Here is a 14,108-nt window from a genome sequence, read left to right as displayed (position 1 = left end):
AGCTAAAGAGCCCATTAAATAATATCAATTAACCCCAGGTGGATCCTGAAGGGATATCATCCATTGGCCTAAAGGATCCTGCCTGGGCAACTGTTATAAAGGAGAGAGGTTTCATCCTATCCTCTGTCTATACTTCATCTACATCTACATCTAATAGATAGGACTAGTGTTTTTATTATAACACTACTGATTTATAGTACAGTTTAAGATCTGGTACTACTAGGCCACCTTCCTTCATGTTATTTTTTTTCATTATTTCCCTTGATATTCTTGGTCTTTTGTTCTTCCAAATAAACTTTGTTATAGTTTTTTCTAATTCAGTGAAATAGTTCTTTGGTAGTTTGTTAGGTATAGCACTAAATAAGTAAATTAATTTGGGTAGGATGGTCATTTTTACTATGTTAGCTCATCCTACCCATGAGCACTTGATGTTTTCCCAGTTGTTTAGATCTAGTTTTAATTGTGTGGCAAGAGTACCATAGTTGTGTTTGTATAATTCCTGTGTTTGTCTTGGCAGATAGATTCCTAAGTATTTTATATTGCCTAGACTCTAGGGTGATTTTAAATGGAATTTCTCTCTCTAACTCTTGCTGCTGTGATGTGTTGGAAATATATAGAAATGCTGATTATTTATGTGTGTTTATTTTGTATCCTGAAACTTTGCTAAAGTTGTTGATTATTTCCACTAGGTTTTTAGTTGATTCTCTAGGATTTTTTAAGTAGACCATCATATCATGTGCAAAGAGTGATAGGTTCGTCTCCTCATTGCCTATTTTAATACCTTCAATTTCTTTTTCTTCTCTAAATGCTACTGCTATTGTTTCTAGTACAATGTTAAATAATAGAGGTGATAATGGGCCTCCTTGTTTCACTCCTAATTTTACTAGGAATGCTTCTAATTTATCCCCATTGCAGATGATGTTTGTTGATGGTTTTAGATATATACCATTTATTATTTTTAGGAAAGGCCCTTCTATTCCTATACTTTCTAGTGTTTTCAATAGGAATGAGTATTTATTTTGTCAAAGGCTTTTTCAGCATCTATTAAGATAATCATGTGATTTTTGTTGGTTGGCTTGTTGATATGGTCAATTGTGTGACTTGTTTTCCTAATATTGAACCATTTTTGCATTCCTGTTATAAATCTCACCTGCTTATAATGAATAACCCTTGTGATCACTTACTGGAGTCTTTTTGCTAGTATTCTGTTTAAGATTTTTGCATCTATGTTCATTTTGGAGATTGGTCTGTAGTTTTTTTTTTTCTGTTTTTGGTCTAACTGGCTTTGGGATCAATATCATATTTGTGTCATAAAAGGAGTTTGGTAGAATTCCTTCTTTGCTTATTATGTCATAGTTTGGATAGTATTGGGATTAGTTGTTCTTTGAAAGTTTGATAGAATTCACTTGTGAATCCATCTGGTCTTGGGGATTTTTTCTTAGGGAGTTCTTTGATGACTTGTTCAATTTATTTTTCAGATATGGGATTATTTAAGTATTCTATTTCTTCGGCTGTTAATCTAGGCAATTTATATTTTTGTAAATATTCATCCATATCACCTAGATTGCCATAGTTATTGCCATATAATTGGGAAAAATTGTTTTTAATGATTGCCTTAATTTCCTCTTTATTAGAGGTGAGGTTTCCCTTTTACATTTTTTATTTTTTATTTTTTTTTTAATTTTAAACCCTTAACTTCTGTGTATTGACTTATAGGTGGAAGAGTGGTAAGGGTAGGCAATGGAGGTCGAGTGACTTGCCCAGGGTCACACAGCTGGGAAGTGTCTGAGGCCGGATTTGAACCTAGGACCTCCCGTCTCTAGGCCTGGCTCTCAATCCACTGAGCTACCCAGCTGCCCCCTCCCTTTTTCATTTTTGATACTGTTAATTTGGTTTTCTCCTTTTTTAAAATTAGATTGACTAGTATTTTGTCAATTTTATTTATTTTTTCAAAGTACCAACTTCTAGTCTTATTTATTAATTCAATAGTTCTTTAACTTTCAATTTTATTAATTTCTCCTTTAATTTTTAAGATCTCTAATTTAGTTTTTAACTGGGGCATTTTAATTTGTTCACTTTCTAGTTTTTTTGATTTGCATGCAATGGGCCAATATTTAAAAGCAAACTAGTTAGTTCCACATTATCAAGAATGTCATTCCTGATAAGAGAGATAGATGCTAAAAAACCTTTTAGGTCAGGGATTTGAAACCTTTTTTTGTATCATGGCTCCCTTTGGCAGACTGATAGAGCCTTTGAACTTTTCTCGGAATAATATTTCTTAGAATAAATTCATAAAATAAATAGGATGACAAAGGAAACCAGTTATATCAAAATACAGTTATTAAGGTGTCAAAAATGAAGTTCATAGACAAAAGGTTAAGAATTCTTGCTTTAAATAAGCAATCATTCTTTGTCTTTTCCCTTAGTAATTTTCTAGAGTGCATCATGGAGCAGAGAATTTCTTTCTCACTTACCATCTGCAATGGCATCTTTTACTAAAGCCATCCACCCAGTAAGAGACAGCATGGCCAAGTGAAAGTAGGTCCTGTGTGTCTAGTTCCAGAACAAAGCTAAACTGTAGAAAGCATCAATCCACTGAATTTAGGTAAGTGATCTGTCCCACTGATGTTCCATATGAGCTCTATTGAATAGCAGTGCTAGGAAATCACAAGGAGTGGAAAGACCTCAGAATTTTGAAACACGGTAGGTTTGAGTTTCATTGGTCACAGGTGTTCTTAAATACGTACCTCTCAAATAGTGTGCTTTAGGTGTTTGCCCACTCATTACTGAGTCTGTGTATTCTTGAGACAGTGGAGGAAATATTTTGTTGTCATTGTTCAGGCTATGAAATTTCTGTAAATCCCTTTGCTTTGAGCTCATTGTATAAACTAACTGATTAGTAAACATAGAGATAGGGGCTTTATTCAATGACCAAGGTCATATATCCATTCAAGTATACTGGAGAACTTGACACCTCTAAGCACTTCTTTTGTTGTTTAAATCCTTTTTTAGTCCTGTCCCACTCTTCATGATTCCTTTTGGGGTTTTATTGGCAAATATACTGGAATGATTATCCATTTTCTTTTCAATTCACTTTTACATATGAGGCAAACTGAGGCAAATAGGTTTAAATGACTTGCCTAGTGTCACAGAGCTAGTAACTATATCTAAGACTGGATTTGAAGTCAAGAACAGGAATCTTCCTGATTCCAAGTCCGTTGCGCTAATCACTGTACAACCTAGCTGCCTTCAAGTACTTCTTTATACCTCCTTAAAAACTATGAATAGATCACTCCAGGTTTCTTATTCTTTATCATTTCTGAATCAGCCACTCAGGATCTGAGATCTGACATTCTCATAAGCTGTGAATATACCCACTCAAAGTTTGAAAGGCAAAACCTCAAGATATCATTGTCTGTTACTTGACCTTCGTATCCAAACTTTATCTTGTAGCTAAACCCTTCCTAGTGTAAATTCTTGCTTCAGATAGAGTGTTTGACTTGGAGAGAGGAAATGAGAAGGGAGGAAGACCCGAGTTCAAATTTGGCCTCAGACACTTACAAAGTTGTGTAACTGGGAAAATCACTTCACTTTTCTGACCCTTGTGTTCCTCATCTATAAAATATCTTTCTACCCAATTTGCTATGAGGATAAAGTGAGAATATTATTTGTAAAGTACTCTGAAAACCTCAAAACTCTATGTCAATGCTATCTATTATTATTATTGCTGTTATTATTATTATTATTGCTGTTATTATTATTATTCCCACTATGGAGTTCCTTTAAAATAATGTGATTCTCTTGCCTACAACAAAACCCTAAAAACATAAAAAAAACACAAACCCTAGGTTTCACTTCCAGTCTTTCCCTATATTAAACAAACCCAATTAGCATAGCCCTTACATCAATTGACTACCTGGGCAAGTTTGAAGTTGTCAAGACTGACTTGAAATGTCATCAAGGTGGAATGCAGACAAAAAAGAATCTTCCATCATATTCTGAGAAAGCACTAAGGCCCAGGGGATAGACTCTGGCCATTTTCCCCTAAGCTTCAGTTTGATAGACCTTTGTCCAAAGGAGTGGGTGATGATTAAAGACTTCCTGCTCATCACTCAGATGATCTACTATCTTATTACAATGAGCTTCTCTTGTTTCCAGCTATATCTACTGATGTTTTGCATGCCCCTTTTAATCATAAATGGATGAGAAAAATACAAAATCTAACCACAGCCTAGAATTGTGGAAGAACTAAATAATCATGAATTGAATTATAATCTCCAGTACTTACCCTGGAAAAATTTGGGAGTCAAGGACAGGACAGAAAGCGTTTACAATATGCATGTTCTGGATTTGGTAAAAGTCTTGCATCAATTCGTGTCCTAGGGGAAAGGATTGGGATTGATATCATGGTAATATTGGCACCACTAAAGAGAAATTATAGCTACCAAAAAATTATCTTCAAAGAACAACCTTTGAGCTTAGGAAACCACCTTGGCCACATTCATTGCTTTCTTCTGCTGTTCTTTTATCCTTGTGGCCTTCTTGACTTTTTGAAGAATTGTCATGAACATCTTGCCATGTGAATTTGATAGTCTGAAGAATTCTGACTTAATCCATCAAAATATCAGGTTTGTTTTCCCATCATGTCTTGAATCAAGTCTTCTTTCCCCAGGAGAGTTCTTCCATAGTAACTAGTCTTAATCCCTATCATTCATTGTCTCCATACCTTAGTAAGGGGCCAAAATTTGACAGAAACATTTTCCTTTAGTTTCGTTTTTTTCTTCCCCTAACAGCTACCTTGGTGGTGTGGGCTAGAAGTTGAGAACCAAACTAACTTGTATAGAAATGGGAAGATGCTAAGTCCTGTTTCTTTTCTCTATAGCTGGAATTTATATCTGGAATTTTCAGGATTGTCAGTTTAAGGAGCCAATCTCTGTTTCTTTAGGTCCTGAGTAGACTTAAAGTGACTACTGGTAAACATTGAGTGCATTATCACAATAAAGTTTTTGTGAAGGACTGTCAGCAGTTTTTCTGCTCTCGTGGTTTGTGGGCATCATTTCACTGCTTTGGAAATATTTCATCATTTCTAAGCCCGGATTTGTGCAATTTTGTTTTGTTACACAAGAAGCTATTTATGGCAGGTTTGTTGCATTATAAACTCTGATTTGTTACATCCAGCCAAGAACTTTGCCTTTCTTAGCTCTTATTTTCAAGAGCCTTCCTGTACATCTCATTTTTAAAACAGCCCCACTGCCACCAGGAACATATAGCACTAGTCATGATTTACTAAAAGTTCTGTAGTAAACAAACCTTTGAACTACCAGCCAGTGTAAGCCACATGCTGAATTTTTCATTGATTTCCTAAGGAAAGAATGGATCAAGGAGGAATGGAAAAAATCCAGGGAGTCAGGTCTCCAGAATGGCCTACATAAATCTATTTTAAGATCAGCCAGTCTTTGCTGGTCTTACCACAGACACAATAATAAGGCTGTGCACAGGCTGAGAGGGCCACGTCAGGGATGGAGCTCAGGTAAAACACACAACACACACAAATGAACTGACTTTTTAGCCTCCAAGGAACATGGACATTAACTTGGAAATGCTCAACAATGGAAAACCTAATTGACTTCATTTTGGTCAGGATTGTTTTAAATATCCATCCCATTTACAATAGGAACCATTTGGATTAAAAAACTGAAAAGTTTGATAAAGAAGATGCTAAAGTTCAAGGATTTTCTTGTCTTTAGCTTCCAAAATTTGTTTGGAAGTTTCTAGTTTATCATTTTTTTAGTCAATTTATGCCCTAATTTTGAGCAATCATTGGATTACTCATTGAAAAACATTCAATCTCATTTTCATCACCTTGAATAGTTTAGCAACTCTTGCAATTCTGCAACTTAAATAGAATAAGAAAATGGAAGGAAAAAATCATCTTGCTTGAGAGTCATTGGCTGTCAAAAGTTTCATCCCTCATATCTTCCCTGGAACAAATTAAACAGGATTTCTGTGCTGGTGAGAAAGGGATTGGCTTTCTTTTTTTTTCTCAGTAGAAAAGATATAACAGGACATGGTCATATTAAGGGAAGTTGATGATAATACACATAGGATTCAGGTATATGCACAAAATATTAATAATATCTTGTATTTGCATATGATTTACTTAAATTATATCATTTGATTTTCAAAAAGCCCTCTAAGATAGTTTAGTGCAGTCACTGATGTATCAATTTTATAAATAAAAATTTGATTAGAATTTTTTTGAGTTCTAAATTCCTTCCCTCCAAACTATCCTCTTTCTCTCCTTCCCTCTCATCTCTCCTCCATCCCTAAAATGGTAAGCAATCTGACAGAGATTTATATGTGCAATCATGTTAGTCATTTTGTGGAAGAGATTTCAAACTAAAAAGAAAGAAGAAAAAAATGAAATATATATGATTCATTCTGCATTCAGACTCCATCAGTTCTTTCTCAAAGGGCAGATGGCATTTTCTTTATGAGTCTGAGATTGCACTGAATCACTGCATTGCTGAGAATAGGTCATTCACAATTGTTCATCAAAAATTGTTGCTGTGTACAATGTTTTTCTGGTACTGTCCACTTCACTTTGCATCAGTTCATGTAAGTCTTTCCAAATCTTTTTTTCTAAAATCATTCTGCTTGTCATTTCTCATAGAACAATATTATTATATCATCCCACTAACTTCCGAGGTTTCTGGCCCCATGGATCACAGCAGGTCTGAGTGAGAGAAAGAAAACAAAAACCAGAGAGAGAGAGAGGCACAGCATTATGTTTATTATATTCTCAGCAGAATGGCTGGCACGTGGGAAAAGGAGCCCACCAGTTATAAGGCTAGCTAACTTTTTATTGCTTCAAAACCACTACAGCTCAAGGGAAGGATGTGACAGTACATTTCTGAGTGAGCCTGGGATCCCGGGAAACATGCTGATGACTGTTGTTTCATCTGGAAAATCTCTGAGGTTGCTCCTACTTGAGACAGGGACTGCTTAATCTTGGAAATGTCACTAAGGCTTCTCCCAGTCCAGGTTCAGGTGGAACAGTCTGGTCAGGATTCTGTGGGTGGATTTCTCAAGCATAGCTTACAGTTGCAAAGCATTACTGTCATGTATCAGAAACCCCTGCAAAAAATCAAGGCTTGAGCAAATCCAACTAATTAATATAGTCTATTCCTTTCATTTTCACAATTCCATCCCAATCCTTTCAGCTACTGCCCAATTGATGGACAATCCTTTAATTTCCAATTTGCTACCACAAAAAAGAGCTGCAATAAATATTTCTGTACAAATAGCTCCTTTCTCTTTTTTGAATCTCTTTGGGATATAGAAAAAATAATTTTTAGAGAGGTTAAATTCCATGCATAGGGTTATACAAATAGGAAGTAAAAGAGGTGGGCTTTGATCTATGTCTTCCTGATTCCAAGTCTAGCATGCTGTGCATTAGAACGCATCCACCCACTACATCTGCCATCTAAAGGGTGATATAATGATAAACATCATATAGTCCAATTCTATCATTTAATACATTAGGAAACTGAAGTCCAAAGTGACTGCCAGAACCAGCAAGTAGCAGACTTGGGATTTGAACCAATACACTCTGATATCACATTTAGAACTTTTTATACTACAATATAATGACCCAAAAATATAAATGTTAAAAGTTCTTTATCTTTGGCCATATTTAAGCATAACAGTACTATCTCCTAATCAGAAGAGCAGCAATATAGAATTGATTCAATTATTTTACATGTATACCCTTCCTTCTGAGCATCATAGATTGTATGTTAACAGTATGAAAATCAGATAGATTTTGTATTAGTTATATATGATGACTATGTGTATATATGTATATCCATGTTAATTTACATAATAAAAGAATCAGTGTTAGAAGGGAATTTAAAAGTTTATATAGTTCACATTTCCCCCTTGAACATAAATATTCTTTCTAAAATCATGAAAAAAATGGCATTTTCATCCTCTGAATATTTTCATTGATGGGAAACTCACTACATTTCAAGGCAGCACATTTCATTACCAGTTAATTCTAATAGGAATTTCTTTATTATATTAGTTGAGACCTTCTTGCCCAATAATAACTTTTACCTAATTTCCTTTTTTATTATTGGCAATAAAAATAATAGCCAACATTTACATATAACAATTTAAAGTTTGTAAAGCCCTTTACAAATATTATCTCATTTGATCCTCACAGCAATCCTGTAAGGAAATTATTATCCTCATTTTATATATGAGGAAATTAAGGCAGACAAAGATTAAATGTCTTGATCAGGGTCACACAGTTAGTTAGTGATTAAGGCTAAATTTGAACTCTGGTATTCCTGTCTTCAAATCCAGTGTTCTATCTCCTATGCCATATTATTAAATGGGTATATTAGGAATAGTCATTGGCCCTGTCTTATTTAATATTCTTGGGAGATCAGTAACCTAGAAGAAGATTATCTTAGCAAATGTTTTAATGATTCAAAGCAGAGAAGGGATTCTTAATCTTTCTTTTTTAATGGTGGTGTGTTGAAACATGTGAATCTTTTCTCAAAATGTTTCAAAATGTATAATTTATTAAGAATACAATGAAAAACAAATACATTGAAATACAATTTTCAAAATACATATATATATGTATATTAATCATAGACTAGTTAAAGAACCCCAGCACTAGAAAATAAAGCTAGTATTCAAAAACAAAATACAGATATACTATAAAATTGAAGTGAAACCTAAGAGGAAATTTCATGGTATTAAGTATCAAATGTTGCATTTTTTAAAAATTAGATGCAATTTCCAATTGGAAATAACAAATATGGTGAACTAAATTTACGGTAGTACATTTTAAAAATTTGCCATCATCTGTACTTACCTATCCTGGGTCAAATCTTGGAGTTTATGCCTCCAATGACAATATTTCTTTCATTCATTATGTCTCCAGTGTAGAGTTTACTCTAGAAAATCTCACACTATAGTTCCTGTTTAGCTTTCCAGCTCCCATATAAGCACTTAAGGTATAAAATATATTTATTTATTTTAGACAGGATAGCCTTTATTTCACTCCAAAGAAAATGTAGAAGACAAAAAAGGAACCCATACACAATGCAGAAAACAAATAAGGGACTCATCATAGACCATAAATAATCAATTCAATTCACTTTCTCTGGTAAGGTCCATTTTTCTACAATTTCCTACCATACTCCATGTCACTCTATGTTTTTGTATCCTCTGGGAAAGAAACTGAACCTGGTTCTCTCCATCCTACAAAATCCTGACATCTCAGCAAGTCTTTATCCCTGTAGGTATTCATACAGAATTCAACCTTGTAGTACTACTCTGTGGGCTTTTATTTCCATGGAAAGGAAAAGTACTTCAGGTTGCCAGATCAGCAATTCCTTTTCTCACTAACAGAATAACACATTGAAACAGCAGAGCACAGAACTCTGGGTCCCCTGCTTCTTCCATATCATGGCTTTCCTTACTGCAGCTCATCCCAGAACTGAGGTTTGATTTATGATTTTTTTTCTTCCTGCCAAGAGGCAGGAAATTCCTTTTCTCTTGATCTTCACACTCATACATCAGTGACCCAAACCCCAAAGTTAGCTCTACCCAGAGAATGTTCCATTCTACCAACTAGGAAAATGGGGTTCAGAGACAACATTGTACAGGAACTTCCCTTTTGGGGCAGATGAATGTATCTACCTCTGTCAGAGTGGAATTGGAGTCAGAGAATCTAGTTTTGCATCCTGGCTGTGATTCATACTACCTGTATGACTTTACCAAGGCACAATCCCTCTGAATTTCAATATTTTTTTAAAATCTCCTAAAAGAGAGGTCCTGGTTAGATTATCTCTAAAATACCTTCTATCTCTAAATGAATAATCCTCTTGTTGGCAAAGAGAGAGGACCCAGAGCCTTTGCAGAAAGCCTGACGTAGTAGCTGCAAACATTAAGGTAATTGCCCTCCAAGGCACATTCTGGCACAGAATCTACCTCCTACATTTCATACTTAGTCACTTGATTCGGTTTGACTTTGGATCAGAGTCAGAATCTTAAAGTTAAAAGCAAGTTGAAAATGCATTTAGTCCAGCCACTCTTATGATTTACCTTAAAATTCATCTTGGTTTTACTCAGCTCCTTTTATGTATCTGATAGTTTCTATTCATACTCTCCTTCCTTAAATGCTTTTTTTTGCATTATGTTTAATCTTATGAACTATCTTTTAGCAGCAACCAGGGCATAGCAATTTCACATACACAAATGCATAAATGAGATTCAGACTTTATAGACGACTATACTTAAAACTGGAGGGTGTTTTTATATCTATATCATAGACATGAAACTTCAAGTATTATACTGAGGCAACTCAGACTTTCAACTATTAGTCTAAAAAATACGTATAAAGCACTTTTTGTAGTACAAAACCCTTTCCTAGATAACAGGGGAGAAAAGACATGTGGTCTCTACTTCAAGGAACTTACAGTCTAGTGGGGAGCTAACAGAAAAATAGATATCTAGAATTCACATTGGTTAAGCATTTTGGAAGTTTGGGAAACAACATGCTATGTGAGATTGAGAGGAATAGAGCTACTACCAAATGGAGAAGTCATAGAAAGTTGTGTTTGTATTATATTCTAGAGGAGATTTCATTCAAGTTGGGCTTTTAAAGGTTGGTAGGAATTTTTTAGATGAAAAGACTAATACCAGGAATGGGAAATGCCATGAACCCAGGTACCAAGTGGGAAAGCCATAGTCTAGAAATACTCCTCCAAAGCCTTTTCTTCTCCAGACCAAACATTAATACTTTCCAAAGATTTTCCATAACATAGTTATGAGTGTTTTTCATCAACGTTATACTCCTATTCTCCAGATTCTGTGACCTTTTAAGTGTTGTTTCCTAAAGCAAACAGAATTCAAATGTTGTGTAATTAAGACAGTGAAATATGACTATCAATCCCCTTGCTTTATATTCTATACCTTTATCACTACCACCCAAGACCATATTATGTTTCTAGTTGCTAAATTATAATTTTTTATTACAGTGCACTAAAATCCTCGTAACTTTTTTCACATAAATTGCTCTTTAGTAATTTCTCTACAATGTTATGCCCGTGTAAATGATTCTTATTACAATTCAGGAATTTACATTTATCTTTATTAAATATCATTATATTTGATATGTTCTATCATTCCAACATTTTTGGATGGGAAACCATTATTCTCTCATCTTCTCACAACTTCTCAGATTTTTGTCAACCACAAAATTAATATTTCTGTGTTCATCGAAGTAACTAAAAGAGATGTTGAATATACTAGAGCCAAGGATAGTGTCGTTGGGTACTCCATGGAAGATATTCCACCAGGTTAAGTAATCCATTAATACTTTCTAATTTTGGTTGTTTGATTTTTTCTAAATCTTCCTAACTAGATAGTCCTCAAGTCTCAGTTTGACCCATAAGGATACAATTAGAAATATTGTTTGGTTAACATATGAGATAATTTATATCATTTCTATAGAAACATCTATCCATCCTTGTTTTTTTTTAAAAAAAGGAAATTAAGTTCATATGGCATAGTCCTCTCTTCTGTGTATGAATAGAGTTTGATGAAATATAAATCCAAATGTCTGTTAAAAGAATGAAAGGTTTGCCCATTAAGTTGCCAGAAAGACAATTTATAAGGCATGAAAACAAAACACTGAAAATGACTTAAGCTAAATCTAGATCCAGTTGTGAAATCACAGGTCAATAGGAGGAAGAAAAAGTTTTATTTAGGTCTCTGGCCTTGAGGCTCTGCTTTATTAGCCTGTTTGAGACTTGCAGCATACCTAAACTATCTAAGATAGTATACTAGTTTGGTATGTGCCAAACCCCATTACACTAAGCTTCTGGATTCAAGAGTAGCCCTAATTCTCATCATCCCAATATCTAATTTATAACTCACACGATGAGTATAAACACAAACATATACATGTCTTAATCAATAGAATTCTTTAAGGCAAGAAGAGGTTAATTCTTAATAAACACAAGTTTTCTCAGAGTAGCCATTGCTTCTCTTCCTAAATAATTATGGTTTTTTTATGTTTAATGTTCTATTCTAGAATTTTGTCAAAATCCACTCTCTCTTATTACAAATCTAGATAATGTTCGTTCATCCTCAGTCCCCTAATAGGACCTCTCCTATATTTTTCAACAATAGCACTTTAGAAATTATTCTCACACATTCTTTTGGAACCCTGAGTAGTAGTTTCCCAGTTCCAACTTGGGCCAAGTGACTTGGCTTGCACTCCTAAAGGACAGCTGGGTCCTCTCATCATCTCCTCACTTCAGCTAAGTTTCAGCTTTATATTAATCTTTCTTTATTTTGTTCTCCTTAATCTAAAGATATTTTTTCTTGATTGAGAATAGTAGTAGTGAGGTAGGAAAATACTTTTGTCTTTTCTCTCTTTTCTCTCTTGTTTCTTTCTTTTTTTATCTTATCCCTTCCACGCTAAACTACACTCCTTTTTCTCTACTATTTCTCTTTTTGCCTTCCACATAGTTCAACCCCCTGACCAGAAATATCCTATTTGATTATATAACTTATATCACATTGGGTTTTAGCTTATTTATCCCTATTTTAATAGAATTTTCCCACCTTTCTGTATTCATCCTAGGTTATCATCATTTCTATCTTTAATAATGACAGCCTCTTTAGCAACTGAAGCAAGTACTATGGAGCACTTAGAGCTTGGTATAATCTTTGTCTTGCCACTGGTCTTCGATGACTCTTCTCTCCAACTTCTTGTTATTCCTCAAAAAACTGGCGAATATATATGGTACTTTGAGGTGGCAAAACATTTAATCCTCACAAAGACTCTGTGTGGCAGATATTATTATCCCTACTTTATAGATAAGGAAACTGTGAGATAGAGATAGCAGATGAATTCCCTAGGATAACAGAGCAAGTAACCAAGTGATAGAGAATTCAAATTCAGGTCTTCCCAACTCTAAATCTAACTACATAAATAATTTTTGGTGACTATCACCCACATACTCTCTATATTTCCTTAGATTTGTGGGTTTCCACATAAAAGTATATCTTTTTGATAAATGGTTCAAATCTGCCACAGTTTTTGTCTAATCTTCCTTTTGAACTGGGAATAGTCTTCTATTGCCATATTCCACTCACAAATTGCATTTCACTGTGTCTCAGTGATATTGATGAATTGATATTTATCTCTGTGTGTAAAGCTTTCTAGTTCAATGTGTTTGTTTTATTTTATTTACCATTGTCCTGTGATATAAAACATGGAAAGAAAGAAAAAAGTTTTTCAATTATTAAAATACAGCACCAAAACAGTGGGATTTTTTCTGCTCATGTGTATAACAAAAGCAGAAATGGAGGGAGGACTACGTGGGTGGAAACCAAAGACCTTTTCCTTTTTAGCTTGTCTCTTGATCTGGTTCACATTCATTTGTATGTTATGCCAGAGAGAATCTTAAGGATGTCTAACTTTAAATTGCATAATCATCTATAATTGAGGGCTGGATTCTTTGCCCAAGCATGGGGAGTGGTTTAAAAGAAAAGATAATCTTAGGGCTAGGAACACTCTGATTGGCTTTTGTTAACTAAAAATGTGACAAACTCATGGCTAAAGAGTTAAAAGATGGTCTAGCACATTGGAACTGAAAAGGGCAGTTAGTGACCTAAAAAAGAAGAGATCAGAAGCAGGTATAAAGGAGACACCTACCAGGCACCAACCACCACATACAAGTCCCCCATAGGCAATCTATAGCACTAATGTATACCATAAAACCAGAGGAATAATGCCAAATAGATAACTGTGCCCAGAAGTCACTATAAGATATACAGATGACATATCCATTAGCCACCATGACATTAGCAGAGTAACATGTCCAGTGGAAATGTTAAAAAAAAAAAAAAAAAAAAAAAAAGATCTTACAGCACCAGAAAGCATGCATCTCATAAACTAGTACTAAAGTTGTGATTTTTTTCCAATTTCCACAAAGTTTGTTACCTGAAAAAGTGATTTGGGGTATGAATGGATCTTAACTTGAGGAATTTAATTCCCTTTCACAGTAGGGCTT

Source organism: Gracilinanus agilis, chromosome 3 (genome assembly GCF_016433145.1).
Source record: "Gracilinanus agilis isolate LMUSP501 chromosome 3, AgileGrace, whole genome shotgun sequence".
Lineage (NCBI taxonomy): Eukaryota > Metazoa > Chordata > Mammalia > Didelphimorphia > Didelphidae > Gracilinanus > Gracilinanus agilis.
Note: the sequence above shows the minus strand (reverse complement) of the source record.